At 43.2% G+C, this 22,503-nt stretch overlaps 2 protein-coding genes across 27 annotated transcripts in view; one reads left to right on the forward strand and one right to left on the reverse strand.

Moving 5' to 3' along the window:
• Window positions 1–22,503, forward strand: part of ATP5PO (ATP synthase peripheral stalk subunit OSCP) — a 1,173,690-nt gene that overhangs the window by 758,981 nt on the left and 392,206 nt on the right. The window contains exon 1 of one of the 20 annotated variants that reach the window (XM_050784680.1): window positions 11,522–11,525. The exons of 18 other annotated variants lie outside the window; for them this stretch is intronic. The gene's annotated coding sequence lies outside the window, so the exon portion shown is untranslated. Of the gene's footprint in view, window positions 1–11,521; window positions 11,526–19,949; window positions 19,954–22,503 lie in introns of those variants that run through there. One more of the 20 variants, XM_050784690.1, reaches the window with a different exon arrangement.
• Window positions 1–22,503, reverse strand: part of MRPS6 (mitochondrial ribosomal protein S6) — a 519,933-nt gene that overhangs the window by 44,327 nt on the left and 453,103 nt on the right. The gene's annotated exons all lie outside the window — the stretch shown is intronic.

Below are 22,503 nucleotides of genomic sequence, written 5' to 3' on the forward strand. Positions count from 1 at the left end.
CAATAAACATATGTGTGCATGTGTCTTTATGGCAGCATGATTTATAATCCTTTGGGTATATGCCCAGTAATGGGATGGCTGGGTCAAATGATATTTCTAGTTCTAGATCCTTGAGGAATTGCCACACTGTCTTCCACAATGGTTGAACTAGTTTACAGTCCCACCAACAGTATAAAAGCATTCCTATTTCAGTGCGTTTAAATTTTTAGAACAATATTTAATAGGCTTATGGGATTAATAAGTTATGTATTAAATTAAGTACACATAGTATTGAGTATTGGTCAAGGCCCTTAGATGTCCACAAGGGCATGTTTATGTTACTATGGACCTAATGACATAAGGTTCAACCCAAGCATCATCATGTCTGTGAAGATTTCATTGTTCCCTGTGGGGATTTCTCATCTCTCAATTCTTTAGCTGCTTAGGCCCTTTTTGGGGGTCTCTGCTGCAGAAACAAGTTTTTGCTCTTTGTTATTTAGGGTGTTTATGCCTTGACTCCCAAGGCTGTTAAGTCTTTGGAAAATAAGCACTTCCCCTGAAACAGTCTTCACTTCTTTTCCATTTTCCATTTCTCCAGGCTCAATATCAGACACATATTAAGGACTCGTGTATGACACGAGCCCATCTTTTCCTGTTAACAGAATTCATCAATGTTTTAAAAAACTCATTTTTAAAAGTTTGATGCATTCCTACTGTGTGTCCAATGCTACAACGGGCCCTGGGGACACAGCAGTGAAGGAAGCAAGGTCTCTGCCCCTTAGCAGGTCACAGCCTCTGCAATATCTTGCAGAACTACAATTCTGAGCAGCTTGTCCTTAGTGAGATGTGCACACGTGACAGTAAGTGCTACGGGACTTAAGAAGGAAGCCATTACTGAGTGACAGTGGCAGAGTGGCAGGGTAGACTTTAGGGAATCAAGAGGGTGGAGGTGGAGGATGTACTCTTATTCCACATAATAAGAGAGGCAGACATTGATTTCTGTTCTGGCTATGTCACATGTGAGCCACCATCCATTAGGGGTAACTGCTGAGAATAGAACCCTACGGAGGTGATGTGGGGAGATTAGAGCAGAGTGAAGACACTCTTAGAATTTCGGAGTGTCCCCGGTTGAGGATGGATTCATGAGTCACATCAAAATAATATTGAGTATTTAAAGTAGTATTTTAAATTCTAGACATTAGTTCTACACATTCCTTTCTGCTTGCCAACTTCTCCTATTCTATAAATTAGGGCATTGCAAAGTTAGGACTTTTCAATCTGATACAGCCAAGGTGGGGGTGATATGGAGATATACGAAGGGGAGGATGGAGAGCAGGAATAGGAAGGACAGAAGTGCCGGAAGAGTGTGGGGAATCTTTCTTAGGAAAAACGACTTCTGAGGATTCCTGAAAGGCAGCAAGCCTCGGAGGGTGCCTCTATGCCAGTCATGAGTACTAGAGAAGCAAAAGCTGGGGGACACATGTCCAGGTGGACAATTCGATAATGTTTCAACTTCCCTGCACCCACATCAGTGCTGAGAGTAGCCAGATATCTCCCAGGTGCCCAAAGTTGCACCGAAGCAATAGAGAGCATGCCAGCTCTGAGAGGCGCTCAGGGCCCAGGGAGGCTGCTGCATTGACCTACATTGCTGAGAACAGGGACCTGACAAGAATGACAGAAGCCTCAGGGTGCACCAGGGTGCATGGAAGACAATGAATGGTAACCTGGTGCCAGCCTCCTGCTCCCCAACCACCAGAAGTCATCAGCATTCCAGGGGAAGGGAGAACAGGGCAGGGAGGAAGACTCTGAGATGACTCTGGGTTCACTGACATTTTAGTTTTCACCATCTAGCACAGTAAGAGCTTGTAACAGAATGTAAAATCAGTTATTTTAAAAATTAAAAATAATGAGCATTTCTGAGTTCATGACCTGAGATTTGTGCCATATATTTAAGACTAAAAGGAAAAAGTAGAGACATTGAAACAGACACAAGAAGGTAAGACAAAAGCCAGGAGAGGGATATGGATGTCACAGAAGTCAGAGGAGGAAAGAAATTTCTGAAGTGTGGGTGGCGGTCTGGGATGCCAAATGCCACAGGGCCAGGGATGAGCCAGTGTCTGTGTCATTAGAAATGAGGCAGCAGGCTTTCAAGGGACAGAGGCCATAAATACTAACAGTCAATGCTTCTCTAGTCTCTACCAGCTGCCTCTGTCTGCAACTTGTCATGCATCTTGAACTCGAGGAGATATGGGGGCATGCACTTTTTTTCAGGGAACCTGCCACTCTTGCTCACAGATTATTTAGCCCTTTTTTGAGCCTGATACAGGCTCATGATGAGCAAATGTGACCAGACACAGAACATACATTTATAAGCATAGATGAAGAGGATCCAGCCCAGTTTCATGGTCCCAGAGAACTTCTAGTCATCATGGTCCATCAAGACCAGTATGGGAAGCTGCCTAAATGCAACGCTTTAAAATGGAAGGTGCAACGGGAGGTCAAGTAAGCCTAGGACAATCATTAACTGATTCCACACTGTAACCAGATTTGGTCATTGTGCTGACCAGACCAACGACTACACCCAGGTCGAATGTCAGAGAGACACCCACTGACTATCTGTATAACATTGGAAAAATCACTTCCCTCAGTCTTCTCCTTTGTAAAGGAGCCATTCTGCATTCTCAGAGACTACTTCTGTTCTCCCATCTTCAGGGCTTGGGAGCTGTCTGTTGGTGTATTATTATTGAGTCCAAGGTACTACAACCATTGATTCCCAGACCATAAATGTTTTCCAGTTGGTGTGGGTTTGGTAAAATGAAAATTCCTATGCACTGCCTGGGGAATGTGATTCTGGAGGAAAATTTGGCAGTAAGTGCCAAAAGCCTTAATGGTATCATACCTCTGACTCAGTAAACCCCTTTCTAGACATTTATCTAGGACAGGGGTGTCCGATCTTTGGGCTTCCCTGGGCCACATTGGAAGAAGAAGAATTGTTCTGGGCCATGCATAAAATACACTAACACTAATGATAACTGATGAGCTAAAAAAAAAAAAAAAAAATCGAAAAAAAACCCTCATAATGTTTTAAGAAAGTTTACAAATTTGTGTTGGGCTGCATTCAAAGCCATCCTGGGCTGTATATGGCCTGTGGGCCATGGATTAGACAAGTTTGAGCTAGGAAATAATCATGGACATATGAAAATATATGACAAGGGTGGATGTTTATTGCTATGCTGTAGACAGTAAGAGAAAACTGGAAACAACCTGAATGTCCAACAATGGGAGATAATTACAAAAATTATGATACATTCATACAACAGAATACTATGCATAAAATTATACTGTAGATGACTATTTAATGACATGGGTAAATGTGTACAGTATTATGATGCAGGACAGGGGTTACAATGAGATCTGATCTATGGAACATCATTTGTTCCATTTATATGAATAAATATAAAGGAAAGGTTTGGCCTAAATGTTAACAATGCTGTCCTCTAGATGTTGAGGTTAGAGGTAATTTTAATTTTGTTCTTTGTGCTTCTCTATGTTTTCTGCAATGAATGTGAACTATGTCTGTAATCAAGGTTTTAAATATATGTTTTTATATAGGGCATTTTGCACACAGCCTCTTTTTATATTCTGATGTCCATTAATCCTTCAAAAATATATCAGTAAATGTTCAAGACCAGCCTGGCCAATGTGGCGAAACCCCTTCACTACAAAAAATACAAAAATTAGCCAGGCGTGGTGGCATGCACCTATAGTCCCAGCTCCTTGGGAAGCTGAGGCAGAGAATCACTTGAACCCGGGAGGCAGAGGTTGCAGTGAGCCGAGATTGCACGCTGCACTCCAGCCTGGGTGACAGAGACCCTGTCTGAAAAAAAAAAAAAAAATATATATATATATATATATACACACACACACACACACACACACGTACATATACATACATGTATGTATGTTTGAGTAAATGCTTCATCAACAAAGGGTATTTTGTCTCTCTCTGGCTCTGAATCTTTTGGAATGTGGTTTATTTGATGTTGGGGAACTTTAGGTGAGTTCTGTCCAGATAGTTGGGATGTTTTTGGTAGAGAATGGTGAGAGTAGCTGAAGGTCGTTGCATTTGATTGCAGGACAGTGGGAAATGAGTTTAGTGGTAGTTCATACTCTTCTTCTCTTCACCTGTAATGCAAACAGTCTACAATCAAGTTTATAATAATAATTATCAGCTATACAAACAGAAGCCAGAGTGGGTCTCTGTCCAGGAAGGTTGTGTAGCTGATGATGTCTTTGTAAATAAAATTAAGAAGTGCTGTTTCTACATGCCAACCATGGAAATAGTTCTCCTCTCTAGTGGAGTGTTGGCTTTTTGCATCCCAAGATGTTAAAACGTAATTGTTATAGAAGAAAAAAAACAGAGGTGAACACTTTGTAACTGCCTTCTACTTTCTAAGACCCGATTAATTAAAAAATAATGAGCAACTACTCTGCCAGTGACCTTGTACTAAAAATCCTGGAAAATATAAAGACATGTTGTTCCAGTTATCTCATGCTAGGTAAGAAAAAATTTCAAAACTCAGTGGTCTACAACAATGATTTTATTATGCTCTGCACTCTGTGGATCACAATTTGAATAGGACTCAGCAGTGATCATCTGTCTGTGATCTGTGATGGTCTTGATCATCAAGACTTGATCCATGATGGTGTTGAAGCTGGACTCACCTGTAGGCTTTTCACCTCTGGACTGGGTTGACTGAAGGCCTGCATTTGGCTGGGACTGGTGGCCAGAGCACCTACACATGGCCTCTCTGCATGGCTTGGGCTTCCTCACAACATGGAGGTTGGATTCCAAGAGGGGACATCTGAGAGGAAGTGTCTAGGAGAAGCAGCAGAAGTTGCATGGCCTTGCCTCTTCTAGCTTCAGAAATCATGCAGCATCTCTTTGCCTGCATTCTATTGGTAACAAGCAAATCACTAATTCTAGTTCAGATTCAAGGGGAGAAGAATTTGACTCCATCTCTTGATGGCAGGGTGGTATTTCTTGATGGCTCCTCATTGCAGAGGATCACGCAGGATGTGGGATGTGTTTTATGTGTCTTTGGTGCAAGGCCTTCTTGACAGTAACAGTTGCTCCTGAGCTTCTTGTGGCTGTTAAGGTGTGGTTATATTGGCCAGGCATTACCAGAGCTTCTAATTTTTCAGGAGAAGCCTGCAAAAATCTTGATTTTTATCTGAAATCTCTCTTTTTATAATGTTGGCAATTGTATTCATTCATTTTGCGTTGTTCTGAGGGACTACCTAAGGCTGGGTAATTTATAAAGAAAAGAGATTATTTGGCTCACAGTTTTGCAGGCTGTACAAGCATGGTGCCAGCTTCTGCTTTAGTCAAAGACTTCAGGAAGATTCCATTGATGGCAGAAGCCAAAGGAGAGCATGCCTGTCACATGGTGAGAGAGGGAGCAAGAAGAGAGCAGGGAAGGTGACAGGCTCTTCTAGCAACCAGATCTCCTGTGATCTCATGAGCAAGAACTCTCATTACCTTGGAAAGGGGACCCACCTTATTCATGAGGGATCTGCGCCTATGACCCTCACACCTCTTACACTGGGGATCACATTTCAAACGTGAGGTCTGACGGGGACAAACATCCAAACCACATCAGCAAGTAACTCCAAACATTCTAAGAATGCTTCCAAGCTATTGTCCAATGTCACTTCTTCCATAAACTTTCCTCTTAATTCCTTATTAGAGAACCTATCCTTTCTTTAAGTGGTGGCACTTTTCTTTACCCTATTAAAAAAAAGTTTGCAACTTTTGGTATGGAATGTGAAGGAGAGAAGGCGAGAAATAGTGTCACTTAGAGAGGGAGTCAATGCCAGAAGCAAGGTGAGGATGACATTGATGGTTCTGGGAAAGAAGCAAGGGAAGGACCAGGGTTTTAGAAGAAAGAGCATGACAGGGCAGGGAAAGGTCATTCCTGACTAGCAGAGCGGCTGTGTCTGCTTCTCTGAAGGGAACGGAGGGAGGAGAAAAAGAGTGCACAGGAGGGTCTGTCCAATAGGAAACAACACTGTTGAGCACAGATTATGAGCCAGGCATTATCCTGGGTGCTCGTCTAAGCACTGGGGACATCAGTACACGCATCATGATCCCTCATGGTGCTTCTCAGCTTCTAGTGGGTTGCATTATCTTCTAGTGGGCCCAGGTATCTGCTGAGAATAAGATGGGAGGTGATAACTGCCCAGAGGGCCCAGGGGAGCCCTGGGGACAGGAGTTACTGCCATGAGCAGTGAACTAGGAGCTCTCTGGAGTTGATGATCAGTTGTGCAGAAATCCCAGCCTTGCAAACAGGCACCCATGAGCAAAGTCCTTCTGAGACTTGGAAGGAAGGACCTATTAACAGTGAAGGTGCTCCTGAGCTGAGAATTAGGGCAGAGGAAGGCCAATGGAGTGAGCTGTGGGTGGCCTTTAAGCGGCGGGGCTGCAGGAGAGCTCAGGGTGGGGACAGCCCCTCTGGGGCACCAGTTTCTCACGTCCAGGGGAACAGCTGTGATACAGCCCAGAGGCTGTGCCCATCTGCAAGCCGTGCCAAGGGCCAGTGTTGTGCCTGCACTCTGGCAGGCTGGAGGACAGGTCGGCCTTGTCACGAGATCATGTGGACCCATCCCTCTGAGAAAAATGTTAGCTCCACAGGCAGTCAAATCACATGTTAAGAATGTGGTGGAGGCCGGGAATGGTGGCTCACAACTGTAATCCCAGCATTTTGGGAGGCCGAGGTGGGCAGATCATGAGGTTATGAGATCGAGACCATCCTGGCTAAGATGGTGAAACCCCATCTCTAACAAAAATACAAAAAAAAAAAAAAAAAAAAATTAGCCGGGCACGGTGGTGGGTGCCCATAGCCCCAGCTACTTGGGAGGCTGAGGCGGGAGAATGGTGTGAACCCTGGAGGCGGAGTTTGCAGTGAGCCGAGATGGCACCACTGCACTCCAGCCTGGGCGACAGAGTGAGACTCCATCTCAAAAAAAAAAAAAAAAAAAAAGAATGTGGTAGAAAACTGATAGTGCTAACGAACTCTTCATTTAAAAGGACAAATAATATATTCATGTGACTTTTATATTTGGTCCAGTTATTAAGGACCAGAAGGAAAAGTAACAGCTGCAATTCAACCGCACAGAATGTATGCTTTCATATTGTGTAGCCGTATAACAAGCAAAGATTTTTCTCAAGGAATTTATTTTCAATGTTGGTTGTTTTTAAAAGGGATGAGCACTTACAACCAGACTGTAACAGGACCTGCAAAGATTCACAAGGAAGAATATTAAATGTATCAGCAAATGAACAAAAAAAGGGGGCTAAACATGCATTAAAATTCAAAACCAAGAGAAACATTTTTCTGAGCCTACAGATACTGGATAATCGAATTAGACCCATTTCTGTGGGATTCCTTATGTAAGAGTATTCAAAAAGTTGTTTAGTTTTTGTGAAATGAGGCATACCTTCCCAAATTTCATTTCCAAACTTAAATTTGAACCTGGAATAGAATTCAATTCCTCACTCCCCATGCTATGCATCTATTGGAAGAAAATTTGAAACAAGTTTTCTATTGTACAGCAAAATCAATGCCAATTCATCCTGATGTTTCTAATCAACATGTCTTATTTTCTTCTCTGTTCCCATAACTTTTAATTATTTGTGGTACTTTCCCAACAAGCCCTTCTGTTCTTCTCTTTAGTGTCTCCTTCTGGCTTACAATTTATAGATGTGGAAGTCATTCGAGGCTGGCTATCACTGATCATCAATTACTAAGCAGTTTTTTGGGTCTTCAAGACTCCGTGACATTTTAAAATGCAGAGCCCTGTCTTGTGGGCTTAGTAGTTCAGGTAGAGTCTTTCAAAGAAAAGGTTATATTCTTAATTAAAAGAGAAACATGGAGCCATACAATTTCTTTATTTGGACTTGGAGAAAACAAATCATTGTGTTGGTGCCACTGTCCCTGCTAAAACAATTTCCACAAATGCTGGAGGCCTCAAATATTTGATTGTTGTCCAATAATTTGACATTGGCACCTTCCCACCTGGGCTTTCAGCTTCAGACTGCCTCTTGTCCAGCTCTGCCATTTCCCATTCTTGATCTCTTTGGGGTTGCTTAAAATATATGGGCATATTTTCAGTTTCAAAAATATTGAAAACACTTCCAATAAGTTTTTATAATTACTGAGGCTTGAGTTTTGGAGAGAAAACTTCTCAAATGGATCCCAGACCAGAGACATTCTGGAGAGACCAGCTGGTGTTCACGCACCTGAAATGCTGGGGCCAGAATTGGGGCTGATGCTTTAATCCCAAACTGGAACCTTCCTGCTTGCCTTCTTCTCTCCCTTAATCAGAATGACACAAATTCAAAGGGATAGAAGCCCAAGAACTAAGGAGCCAGGCAATCTTCACTGCTCAATTTAGACAATTATGTGTTTGAATCAAAAGACAGCAGAGAGACACAACAAACACTCAGGGTGAGTTAATCCATTACATATCAGTGACTGGGTTGAAATCTCTTTTGCCCTCTGGTTGTAGTAGATCCAGGTGATGTGAGTTGGTAATATAGTTTTCCATGACAATTTTTCACAGTGCTGAGTAGAGAAATGTAATTTTGTGGTCTCTCAAACTATTCCGCACCATTAGTTTTTGGCAAATGGGGAAATGCCTCCCCACAGCAGTCACGCCTGTCTCCCACTGGACTGAGTTTGCACAACGAAACAGAAACCCCCAAACACGTGCGATGCAGCAGGCCCTTAGGTTTCATTCCGGCTTCAATCTTTCTCCATCGGAACTCCAAAAATGTCAAGGAGTGTTGTGAAATCTTCCAAACAAAACTGATTTTAATTCACTCTAGTCAAAAACAAACACACAGCACTGGGTGGGAGGGCAGTGAGGGAAAGGTTGTAAAATAATTGTCTTCCATTGTAGGTGATCAGACACCCCCAAATTTAGGGATGCTGTCTGGGAACTATCACCTGAAGATGTATTTACCCTCCTAGGATAAGTCAGGATTGGGAAATGTATTCATGACTGAAAGGAGAGGCAGATAGAACCTGGCAAGGCGACGAGGAGGGCTGTGCAGTGGATGTCCTATTGGAAACGATTTTAGGATAAGATGGCAACAGGTGGAGACGGCAGATAGGGTTTAAAGAAGGGAACATTCTCCAAAGATAAAACCATGGGGCTGGAGGTTATGGGAAGAGAGAGTTAAAGGATGTTTGCATCTCCTCTCTTGACTCAGGACACTGAAGGACTTTAAGAAGGAGTAAGTTTTGTCAGCCACCTCAAAATGTAGAAAAATGGAGCCATCCCTTCCCTGTATCCATTCTCCTTTACTTTCTTTTGCATTCACAGTCAGAGTTGACGTGATTTCCTACAAAAAGTTTTAAGAAGAAATGGCTTCATGCATAGAATATAATTTCAGAGAGATCTACTGGGAAACAAAGCCATTTTTCTAAATTTTTTGAGACAGGGTCTCACTCTGTTGCCCAGGCTGTAGTGCAGTGGTGCAATCACAGCTCACTGCAGCCTCTGCCTCCCAGGCTCAAGCAATCCTCTCATGTTAGCCTCCTGAGTAGCTGGGACTACAGGTGCTCACCACAATGCCCTACTAATTTTTGTATTTCTTGTAGAGATGGGGTTTTGTTATGTTGCCCAGGCTGGTTTTGAACTTCCAAGCTCAAGTGACCCTCCTACCTTGGCTTCTCCCAAAGGGCTGGGATTTCAGGCATGAGCCACCATGCCTGGGTGGAAACAAAGCCATTTCATCAAAGAAGACAAGGACAATATAATTAGTTATAATTTTCTTGAGCAATGCTCCTTCTGTTTCACCTTTGAAAGCATCTCTTGGGCTCTGGTTGGTGATGGTTGTGGGCGGAACAGGTATCTCACCAACATATGCCCATAAAGCAGCTGGAGTCCATTTTGACTGACTGGTACCAGTCATTAAATATTTTTTTGTATTTGCTATTGATGCCTTTACAGTCTCTGTGAGAGTAGTAAGGTTTAAACAAAACAAAGAACATTTGAGCCCAGGAGACTGAGCTTCGATCCCTGTTTCACTACTAACGGGAGAACATAAGCTTCAGTTTCCTTTCCTCTCCTTTCCTCTTTCCCACAATGATATACAACATCTCACATAACTCAGACACACCATCAACCAATCACTTCTCTAGAACGGAGTGCCAATAGCCTTTTTCATTCATCGGTTACTTCTCAAGCAGGTGAAAAGGAAACCAGCTGATAAACAGTAACCCAGTGGGGAATGTGTCTCCAGAGCCTACCTCTAAGTCAAACTTTGTAAACCCACCTTAGCACTGAAATTGGCAAGCCATTGCTACTCCCTTATAAAATATGCAGTGTCATTCATAAGGAGATCGTGTAGCTCCCTCTTATGTCTGTTGAGGTATCAGTTTCTAACCAGGTATCCAGTTCCCCTCTGTATCTGTTCCTTTGGAGTCTGATAAGCATGGCTCATGAATTATGTACTTCTCCCTCCCAGGGAAGACACCTCCACCTCCAAGCCCAGAGAAAAATCCACTACCTGAGATAAGCCTGTCTTTCTGTGTTCTCAGGTTAGGTTCTTCCATATTACCAAAGAGAAGTTTAAAAGTTGAATTTCATAGCCATTTAGATATTTTAGGGTGATCTCTCCATATGAGGTTCATGAGTTTGGATTTGTGTAAGAAACCCTCTACATTTTTAGATCTAAAAACTTATAAATGCAGGATCGAAACTCGGCCTCCTGGGCTGTCTTTACATTTTGAAGGACATTGCTGCTAAAGGAGCACTGAACTTGATCTCTGTTCCTCCAAAATTAGAACTAAGGGGTAGAGTCTACAGGAATAGATTTCTTCTAAAAAATAAGGAAGAATTTTTCTTAATAGGTTCAGCTGCCTAAAAATGGAACTCCCTGCTTTAGGACAGTGGGGCCAGTTACTGGCCCTGAAAAAAAGACACCTGTAACAGTACTTCAAGAAGGTGGAGGCATCCATGGAGGAGGTGAAAAGAGAGGTTCAACACAGAATAGCCGATAGGGTTCTCTCTAACTCAAAAGCCAGTGAGGACTCTCAACATTGAGGAGTCAGTTTATGATGCCGGGAAGTGGCTGGCCCTCTGGAAGACAGTGGATGCAAAATAATCCTTTCCTTCACTTGTTCAAGTCTTCCTTTGCTTCCTTCATAGAGTTTTTTTTCTTTTTTAACTTTTATTTTAGAATCAGTGGGTACATGTGCAGATTCATTACAAAGATATATTCCGTGATGCTGAGATTTGGAGTACGAATGATATCCTGCAGTAGAGTTTTATAGTTTATGATTTTATTTTTATAAATACTAGGGTTTTTGTTTGGTTTGGTTTCTGCCTTCTGAAATTTAGAAGTTACCATAAAATTTTAAAAATAACTTCCATATTCCTACAATTTAGAATTAACAAGTGCTAACTTTTTGCCATATCTCCTTCTTGCCAATTTTTAGGAAGAAAAAAGGAAGAAAGGAAAGAAGGAATGGGGGAAAGGAGGGGAGGAGGGAGGGCAGGGAAGGGAAGAGGAGGAGTGAGGCAAGGAGAGATACCAGCTCATGTCCCCTAAACCACCAGCACCCACTCTTCTCTGCATCTCCCCAGAAACTAAAATGGTCATGTATCCATTGCATTCCTTAAGAATAACTTTTTTCTAGATACATATGCATTAATTAAAACACACATTGTATGATTTTGTTTTTAAAAATATCCACATCTGTAAATATCCTATCAATTTGCATCTTGCTTTTTATATTCTACCTTGTTTTTAAAATCTATTCAGGCTGGTATAAACTTCATATTTACCTTCAATTGTTATATGGTATTTCATCACAAGAAAACATTACGTTTTACTTACTCCTTTCTATATTAAGGGATCATTGTTTTCCCTGCTATTACCAAAAATGCTGCAACAGACACCATCATGTATAGGACCCTAATGGAAATATGTAGAAGCTTGTTCAATGTGTATCCCAAAGCATAATTCCCAGGACATAGGGTAGGCACATTTTCCATTTTCCTAGATGCTCTCAAATTTCTCTCCAATATGCCTTTACCAATTTACATTTCCAGCAACAATTTATGAGAGTACCATTTCCCCTAGAACCTTGCCAACAGTTGAGATCATTTGATAACTTGATTTTACCAATACCATGGGTGGGATATGGCCTCTCTCTGTTCTTCTTCTTTCCCTTTCCTGACCTTGAGCATCTTTTTGTTTTTTATTGGCTATTCACATTTACTCTTCTGGCAGCTAATTTATTTTTTCCTACTTTTATTTTTCTTATTCTGTGTTTTATGTACAAATTCCTAGTCTATTTAATGTGGTTGCAAGCATCTTTTTTAAACTTTTGCCAACAGAAGTTTTTTTTACACTTTCTGTACAGAATTTTAAAGTTTGAAGTGGTTGAATTTATCTCTTTTTCTTTATTCTTTGGGCTTTGTGAGCTCTTTTTTTTAAAAAAAAAAAGTTTTCTCTATTTTAAGATCATGTAGATATGGTCCTTTATTTTCTTTATTCATTTTGAAGTATGTTTTTTACATTTTGGTCTACTGATGTAAGGTGTAGTGTATTTTCCTATGTGTAAGATGTATGGTATGAGGTAGGGACTCAGTTGCATTTATGTTGCCGCTTCTCCCCCAGTCCCCTACCCCCAACCCCATAAGATTTTTATGAGAGAGTTTCTGCCACTCAAAGAGCTGGCCTGTTCTCATCTTAGCTTAATGGTCTTTGGAATACATTTCCTGTGGGCCAGAAGGTGACTAAGTGATATAGTTCCAATTGCTGCATATTGCAGTAAACTTGAGTTTAAACATGGATAATAGACAATAGTCCTGACACGCCACTTAAGTAGTACAGTCCTCTCTTCTTGGCTTGTACAGACCTCTCTTAGCTGTAGTCAATGTAGGTGTTACGGGCTGAAATGTGTCATCTAAAATTAATATATTAAAGCCCTAAACCACAGTACCTCAGATTTTAATGAAAGATGGGGCCTTTAAAAAGGTAATTAGGTTAAAACGAGTCAATTAGGGTGGTCACTAATCCATTCTGACTGGTATCCTTATAAGAAGAGGAAATTTAGATATACAAACACCAGGGATTTGTATGTGCAGAGGAAGGACCATGTGAGGACACAGCAAGAAGACGGTCGTCTGCCAGCCAAGGAGAGAGGGCTCAGGAGAAACCAACCCAGCCAGTACCTTGATCTTGGACTTCCAGTTTCCAGAGCTGTGAGAGAATAAATGCCTATTGTTGTAGCTGTCTACTCTGCAATATTTTGTTAGGGCAGCCCGAGCAACCTAATACAATAGGATAATCCCCAACAAAGATAGACAAAGATGCTTGGAGTCAGATACAGTTAGATTTAACCCTCCTAACATGAATGTTCCACTTAGCACAGTGGGGAATATGTGTAAAATTCATACTACAAGCTCACCTGAACAGAGAAAGGCAACCAAAGAACTATATGAGGTCCAGTGAAAGGGTTCATTTATTTCTCAGTAAGTTGGTCTTTTTTTCAAGTTAGCAGGCAGGATCTGACCCATACCCAATAGGCTGTACTGACTTCCTACTGTCATTGTAACAAATTACCACAAATGTGACTTAAAACAACACAAATATATTGTCTTACAGTTCTGGAAGTTGAAAATCCTGAAATCAAGGGGTTTTTTGTTTCTTTGTTTTGTTTTTCTTTCTTTTTTTTTTTTCTTTTTTTGGAGACAGAGTCTCGCTCTGTCACCCAGGCTGGAGTGCCTTAGTGCAATCTCGGCTTACTGCAACCTCTGCCTCCCAGGTTCAAGTGATTTCCTGCCTCAACCTCCTGTAGCTGGGATTACAGGCAACTGCCACCATGCCCAGCTAATTTTTGTATTTCTAGCAGAGACGGGATTTCGCCATATTGCCCAGGTTGGTCTTGAACTCCTGACCTCAAGTGATCTGCCCGCCTCGGCCTCCCAAAGTGCTGGGATTACAGGCATGAGCCACTGTGCCCAGCCTTGAAATCAAGGTATTCACAGGGCTGTCTTCCTTTTAGAGGCTCCAGAAGAGAGTCCATTTCTTTGCTGTTTCTAGCCCATCGAGGATGAGTGGAGTCCTTGGCTTATGGCCTTTTCCTCTGCCTTAAGAGTACATCACTCCAACCTCTACTTCCAGGGTCTCATCCCCTTCTCTGACTCTCCTTCTTCCATCTTTTAAGGATGTCTGTGATTACATTGGGATTCCCTAGTTAATCCTGCGTCATCTCCCATGTCAAGATTCTACATCACATCTGCAAAGTCCCTTTGGCCATGTAAGGTAACACACTCACAGGTTCCAGGGATTCAAATATGGAGTTCTTTGGGGGCCATTATTCTGTCTACCGCAGTTGCAAAACAGTTCAGTGAAATAATTTTAAAAGAAAATAATCCGATTATGTTCAAAAGCAGAGAATCTGAAAAGAATGGAAGCATTGAAAGCCTTCTTGCTTTTTAACTCAACAGAAGAGCTTTTAAATTGGTTTTTAAAAAGCTGTCTATTAGTACCAGAAGTTTTTCAACCTAGCTTCTAAGTCCTTGTTAAACTTAAAAGGTGTTGTTTTGGTTAATGTTTGGTTTGAGCCCTCTGCGGAAGAGCTTTTTCCACATTCAGTTGGATTCCATCTGCCAATGTGCAAATGGGCCTGTTTCCAGTTAGTGCTGCCCCAAGGAAGATGTGTCCCAAACTACTGAAAATGCCTCCTACCCCCAATTTCTCTCCCACAGCTTACTCAACAACTGACAGGAAGGCCCCAAGTCGGAAGGGCAACGCTATAGGGGACATAAGGAAACAAAAGCTCCTGTGGCCCAGCAAGATTCAGTTCCTTCACTGCTTCTGTTGTTGACCCTCTCAGGCAGCGTGGGCAGCAAGTTCTCACCACCAAAGACCTCCAGTGTCATGTGGATAAAGTGACTGCCATGAACTGACAGCACTAAATTACAACCTGCCTAGAGCATTGAAGACGCATGGGTGGGAAGCCGCCGGCAGGCACGCTGAGATGAACACACCTGTGCATTTGCCAGAAACCATACTGGGAGCTTCAGAAAGAGACAGAGCTCCACCAAGTGCAGCTGAGTGATGGAGAAGGGAGGGCTAATTGTTCTGGAAGGCTGTTGCATTCTCAGGGGACACATGTTAGAACAATTTGCTCCCCGGGCTATCAAGAGGCCATGTTTATCGGCAGCTACTGCTTATGATGTGCTTCCAGAATGGCAAGCTGCCTTGATCATCTGTGTATGTTTCTACAACAGATGTGAACTCTGAATGTATACAGGCATCTGACTGTGCATGTGTGTGCTGGTATGTGTGTGTCACTGTATGCCTGTTCACCTGTTTAAATCTGTGTGTTTTCTCATGTGTATGCTAGTGTGTGTCTACAGGTAGGTCCTTATTTTGCAAAGATTCCAGAGATGGGATCTTCCAGCTGCCCTTCCAGCCTCTCCAGCCTCTCTTTGTTGACTCCCAGAGGTGCAGGTTTTGGTCCAACACCAGCCTTCCCAGCAAACCACTCCTGCAGTGCTTGGGGAGGCAGGAAACGCCAAAGGCATGAATTCCTTTCTTCCTGCCCTCTGGCCCCTCCGCAGTGGGCATGCCCAGGTTTTCAGGAGTAGGTCCTTCTTCCATTCCACGCCCTCTAAGCCCCAAGAAGCCGTTGCTCCTGCCTCCATCCTGGGGCCTAAGGTCTTTTCTCCAGCCAGGCAGGGACACACAGCGGGCCAGGTGCCTGCCTAGGCCTTGTGTGTGACTTGAACTTGATTGTTTTTCTCAGCATGTAACAGCTACTCCAAAGAGGTAGCCAAGGTACCATCTCATTCCATTCTGCAAAATCCTTTATTTAAAATTAATAAGCTGTATTTTTTAGAGCAGTTCTAGGTTCACAGCAAAATTGAGTGGCAACTTTAAGAATTCCCCTACACCCCCTGCCTCCTCCATACAATATCAATATCTCCACCAAAGTCATCTATTTGCTACAATCAATGGCCGTACAATGACACATCACTATCACCCAAAGTTCATAGTTTACATCAGGGTTCACTCTTGATGGTGTACATTCTACCGGTTTGGACAAATGCATAATGACATGGATCCACCTTATAACTTCATACAGAACAGTTTCACTGCCCTGCAAATCCTCTGTGCTCCACCTATTCCTCCCTCCCCACTAACCCCTGGCAATTACCGGTCTCTTTTCAGGCTCCGTAGTTCTACCTCTTCCAGAATGTCATGTAGTTGGAGTCGTACAGGATGTAGGCTTTTCATATTGGCTTCTTACACTTAGCAATATACATTTAAGGTTCCTCCATGTCTTTTCATGACTTGAAAGCTCGTTTCTTTTTATCCCTGGATAATACTCCATTGTCTGGATGTACCACAGTTTATTTATCCATTCACCTACCAAAGGACATTTTGGTTGCTTCCAAGTTTTGGCAATGACGAATAAAACTGCTATAAACATCTGTGTGCAGATTTCCGTGCAGACATAAGTTTTCAGTCCCTTTTGGTAAATACCAAGGAGCACAATTGCTGGATTGTACGACAAGAGTATGTTTAGTTTTGTAAGAAAATGCTAAACTGTGCAGATTCCTTTTCAATTTGGCATTTCTGCCTCACTTTATTTTTCACAAAGCTACGTATTAATATGCAGTAATAGTAGTAATAGTAGGCGCTTGAAATCCTCATGGGATAGCACTCTTGATTCTTCCAGAATTCCCCAACTCAAGAATGTGGAAAATTTGTACAGGCTCCTGGCGCCTTCCCGAATCATATTTCCATCGGGAGTTAAGTGCTTCCTGAGCATCTCGTACACCACAATCTAGCTGCCTAGCTGCCTCTTCAACTCGCACAAAACATCTAGCTCTTGCTTGAGAACTGCTTTTCACATACATGAAAATTCTAAGTTTTATAATTTCAAGAGACTTTTAGTGGTCAAGGAGAGGAGATCTGCACCCCACACTGGGATGAGGATGGAGGATGGTAAATGATTTGCTCCCAATACAAGCTTCATGGTGTAATTAGTTCATATCAGTGCCTCAGCCAAATGAGGGATTCCGAATCACACAGGGAAATTCAAAACTTCAAATTATAGGTCCACAAATTCTATACAGCACCTTTTAAAAAAGAGCTTATGAAGTTAGTTCATATTATTAACCTAATCTAATCGGAGAAACATGTCATTAGCCTATCCTACACATTGCATAGTGGCATAGTTACAATAAACAATAAGAATACTGAGAACAGTATATATAAAAAAAAACACTGATTCATTCATTAAAAAAAAGTATTGAAGAAACATTTCTGATTCTATTGGTTTCTCCATTCAGAGATGAGGAACCAGAAATTGGAAGTGGTTGGTTACCTACTGGTGTCCCTGGGAATACTATGCCACCACTCTCAAAGAGGCCACTCAAAATACTATAGATGATATTTAAATAAAATAAATTTTTAAAGCACAGTTGAACTGGCATCAAAACAAGTCATACCTAGGAGGTCAGAAACTTTGAGAGAGCATTAATCTAGAGAGAAGAGCTAATGCTGAAGGCATTGGTCACCAAGTAGGGCATGGGCCATATCTTACTGGCCTGGCCCAGGTTTCTGCAGGCACCAGGGATTGAGGAGATGGCTGGGAGACCCCTCGCATAAGGCTAAGACCACTAAAGAGCAGTACCTTCAGGAACTGAACCAGAGACCAAGTACTTGCCCCTCCTTGCCTGTCAAGAAACGAACTTGCCTGTCTCCACCTTAGGAAGTGGCAGGAAAGTAATGTGTCACCTGACAATTTCTAATAGCAAACCAAACTTTACACTACTTGGGGAGCTCTAAAGCCAACAACTTGTATAAAGGAGCATCCCCAGGCATTCAAAAGAAACTAACGCACTGCCTTATGGATACTAAGACTCAAAAAATTATCATAGATAAAGTTCCAAGGAATTAGAGGTCAGGATCAAAATTCACTAAACTCATGAAGAAACAAGCCATCATGAATAAAATAAGCTATCATGAATGAAAATCCACAGAAATTATAAACTGCAGAATCAGCCACTGAAGATCACAGATATTGGAAAAATCAACACAGAATATGAAATAAATTTTCATATGAAAATGTTTCAGGAAACAAATGAGGTGATTGAATAAATGATGAAGATATAAGAGACTATCAAAATATGCAGACTTGATAAGGAGCCAACAAGTACTACGAGAAACAAAAAATAGACATGAACGTGGCACAGAGAGACAGAGGTAGAAAATATATATGTAGCTAAGAGGCACGGAGGATAAAGTGAGACGGTCTAACACGTTACCAGATCTGAGTATCATGAATTGGTAATAGAAACAATGTAGAAAAGGCAATATTTAAGAAGATGATAACCGTGAATTTTACAGAATCGATGAAAGGTATCAACCCTCAGATTTAGAAAGCCCAAAGAGCACCAAATTAGATAAGTACAAAGAAATCCTCACTTAGAGACATCACTCGTGAGACTGTAGGATGGGGGTCAGCAGATCCTGCCACCTCGATGAAGTTTTATGGGAACACAGTCATGCTGTTTGTTTAGGTGTTGTTTATGACTGTTTTCATACCACAATGGCAGAGTTAAGAAGTTGCAACAGAGACCGTATGACCTGCAAAGCTAAAAATATTTATTATATGGCCTTTTACCGAAAATGTTTGCCTATTCCAGTTGTAGAATATCAAAGAGGAGCTATTGATTATTCCAATCATATGACAACTTAGCAGCAGAGTTGGAATTTCATCTTAGGTCTCTTGACCAATGATTCTCAAAGCTGGTCCTGGAATAATGACCAGCAGCATCAGCAGCACCTGGGAACTTGTTAAAGACGTAACTTCTTAATCCCAGCACTTTGGGAGGCCAAGAGAGGCGGATCACTTGAGCCCAGGAGTTGGAGACCAGCCTGGGCAACATGACAAGACCCCGTCACTACAAAAAAATACAAAAATTAACCAGGCATGGTGGCACATGCTTGTAGTTCCCACTACTAGGGAGGCTGAGGTTGGGAGGATTGCTTGAGCCCAGGAGGTCAAGGCTGCAGTGAGCTGTGATTGCGCCACTGCACTCCAGCCTAGGTGACAGAGCCAGACTCTGTCTCAAAATAAATAAATCACTTCTTGAGCCCCATATGCCTCTGGAAAGATTCTGACGTGCATGAAAGTTTGGGAACTAATGCTCTTGACTAGTTTGTTAGACCAGAGGTTCTCAACCTTCTAATGATTTTTTTTTTTTTTTTTTTTGAGACAGAATCTCACTGTCACCCAGGCTGGAGTGCAGTGGTGCAATCTCAGCTCACTGCAAGCTCCGCCTCCCGGGTTCACACCATTCTCCTGCCTCAGCCTCCCCTGTAGCTGGGACCACAGGCGCCCGCCACCGCACCCGGCTAAATTTTTGTATTTTTAGTAGAGACAGGGTTTCACTGTGTTAGGCAGGATGGTCTCGATCTCCTGACCTCGTGATCTGCCTGCCTCGGCCTCCCAAAGTGCTGGGATTACAGGCGTGAGCCACCGCGCCCGGCCCCTAATGATTTTTTTTTTTTTTTTTTTTTTTTTTTTTTTTGAGACAGAGTCTCGCTCTGTCGCCCAGGCTGGAGTGCAGTGGCCGGATCTCAGCTCACTGCAAGCTCCGCCTCCCGGGTTTACGCCATTCTCCTGCCTCAGCCTCCCGAGTAGCTGGGACTACAGGCGCCCGCCACTCGCCCGGCTAGTTTTTTGTATTTTTTAGTAGAGACGGGGTTTCACCGTGTTCGCCAGGATGGTCTCGATCTCCTGACCTCGTGATCCGCCCGTCTCGGCCTCCCAAAGAGTTCTCCATTAGAATCACCTGGGGAGCTTTGATAACACTACCATTGCCTGGCCTTGCCTCCAAAGACTCCCAGCTAATAGGGCTGGAAGGGGGCCTGGGCATTGGTATTTTTAAAAAGCTTCCCAAGTGATTCCTATCTTCATTCATGTAAGAACCACTGTACTACAGGTACTTGCCTTCCTTATTTTATCACTGGTGAAACAAATATGGAGAAAACCTGACAAATTCCCAAAACTCTGTATTGTATGCTATTTTTGATTATGCAGACTAAATGAGAACAGTTTAGGGGTGGGGAGGACTATTTTGCTGAGTTAGTGGAATCACCTAAATAAGTCAAAGTCAAATAAGTCCAAATAAATCCCTCCTTTCCTTTCATCTCCCTCATCTCCCTCCTGGAAGAGGAGCTACTGGGCAGTGAAATAACCAAATGTGAAGCCATCTGAATGGATAGGGAAGCATGCTTCATGAACAATCCATCTTATTGTAAACAATTGTCAGATAACATAGGGTTTTGGTAATGCCCACCTACATGAGCAAAGGATTAAGGAACTGAGAAAGCTAAGATTTGGCCAGGCGCAGTGACTCACACCTATAATCCTAGCACTTTGGGAGGCCAAGGCGGGAGGAACACTTGAGCCCAGGAGTTCGAGACCAGCCTGGGCAATGGGGCAAAACACCGTCTCTACTAAAAATACAAAAGAAATTAGCCAGGAGTGGTGGTGAGCGCCTGTAGTCCCAGCTACTCAGAAGACTGAGGCGGAAGGATGGCTTGAGCCTGGGAGGTTGAGGCTGTAGTGAGCTGTGATCATGCCACTGAACACCAGCCTGGGCAACAGAATAAGACCGTGCCTCAAAAAAAGAGCTATGGTTTGATGGGTTAGGAAACCTCAGCCCAAAGAGTCTTCTGCCGTGTAGGTGCACAGGATGAGGGCAGTGGGGGGCAGAGTGCTTATGCTAAAGTTCTCACGGATGTGGAGGACTAGCAGGGGAAGGCAGGCACCCTCCTGTCTATTCACCCCTGATGACATTGACCTCTGCAGAAGGACACATCTCTTGCGGGCACAATATCTACGAAGGCCTGCCCTGCCCCAACCCACCCTCACTGCAGGGTCACTGCCCTCCTGACAGGCAACCTGAGACCAGGTGAAACCCAGTCATCATTGTCTTCTTGGCTTTTAGGTAAACGGAGCTATTGGATCAAGTACTTCCTTGAGAGAGAATAGTAACCCTCAGGGAAAGAGAAAGAAGGGGCTGAAAACACTGCTGCTTCTTGAACTGGAAATACGGGACCTGAGTCACCTCAGGATCTTGTTAATCTCCTGACTGGTTCAGTAGGACTGAGTGGGGCCTGAGACTCTGCATATCTAGCAAGCTCCCAGGTGAAGGTGATGCTGCTGGTCCTCGGACCACACTTTGAGTTGCGAGAATCTAAAGTATGCTCCCCAGGCCAGGACCCTCAGGAAATTTGTCTCCACAAACTTCCTGCAGCCTCTAGCTGCTGACCACAAGAGCATGCCACAGTGGACGCCAAACTGTGCCCAACGCTGGTTCTCTGTAGTTTCCACAAGTGTCCGGATCAATTGCCCTTCCCAAGCTTGGTAAAATTCCACTGGTGTAAACAGGAATGCTGGGAGTTCATCAAGTTTTTCACCTAAAATTTCAAAACTGCATAATGTTGAACCACCATAAAAACGAGTGGTTGCTATAATAGAAAAGCCCACAAAATGGCCACAGTAATTTGCATCTTCATAGTTTCTAGGCAAGAAGTCTTCAACTTGAGTTGAGGGAGAAGTAAAATAAACAGCTGGGGTTCTTTTACCACTCACCAGGATACTTATACACTTACAAGACTGATGCCGGAAACCACATTTTCTTCTGCTCTGAGTTTTCACCCATTCCCTGGGAGCTAAAGTTGGTGGCCATCATGGCACTGTCAGTGTTTGTTTAAAGCTCACCGCACACTTGTGGGGACCAGATCTGGTTCCTTGTGGAAACCTTGGATGAGACAAATGTGAAAAATGTCATGAGCAAAGCTTGGACAGGAAGGGGAATGAGGGGGCTGGAAAACACCAGAACTGGAAGACAGACAGACCCCTAGGTTCAGGGGAAGCCGTGGATCTCTGCTTGGGGAACTCCATACCAGAAGGCCAGGGAGTCAGAGAACAGATAGTTGATCTGAATCCGAATTTTAGCCTAAGGCAGAGTTCAGGATGGCAGTAAGGGGAGCAGGGGTCACGCAGGATGATCACTCACTGGGTCGGGGTAAGAAAAATATCTGGCGTGGGGAGCAGGGTGAGGAGAGAGAGCTGGTCAGGCAGCAGCTGGGATTGGATCACTGATTCTAGGAGGCAAGGGGATAGCTTCCAGGTGACCTGTGACCTGTCCTTGAGAAACTAGGTTCTCACCTTGGCAGCTCCACCAGAAGTCCATTCTCCCTGGGGCTTAAAGAAGTCCAGAACACCATGGCCGTGGACCTGGAGTTCCCTTAGCCCATCTCTCCAGCACTGCTATGTCCTCTTGGCATCTGACGAAGCCCTCATGGGGAGGAAGACAGGTGCATAGGTTTACACTGGGGGTCTGTCTCATTGGGTTAGACCAGGCAACAGGACATTGTGGAGATGTGGCCACTGGGGACCAGGAATT

This window comes from Macaca thibetana, chromosome 3 (assembly GCF_024542745.1).
Source record: "Macaca thibetana thibetana isolate TM-01 chromosome 3, ASM2454274v1, whole genome shotgun sequence".
Classification (NCBI taxonomy): domain Eukaryota; kingdom Metazoa; phylum Chordata; class Mammalia; order Primates; family Cercopithecidae; genus Macaca; species Macaca thibetana.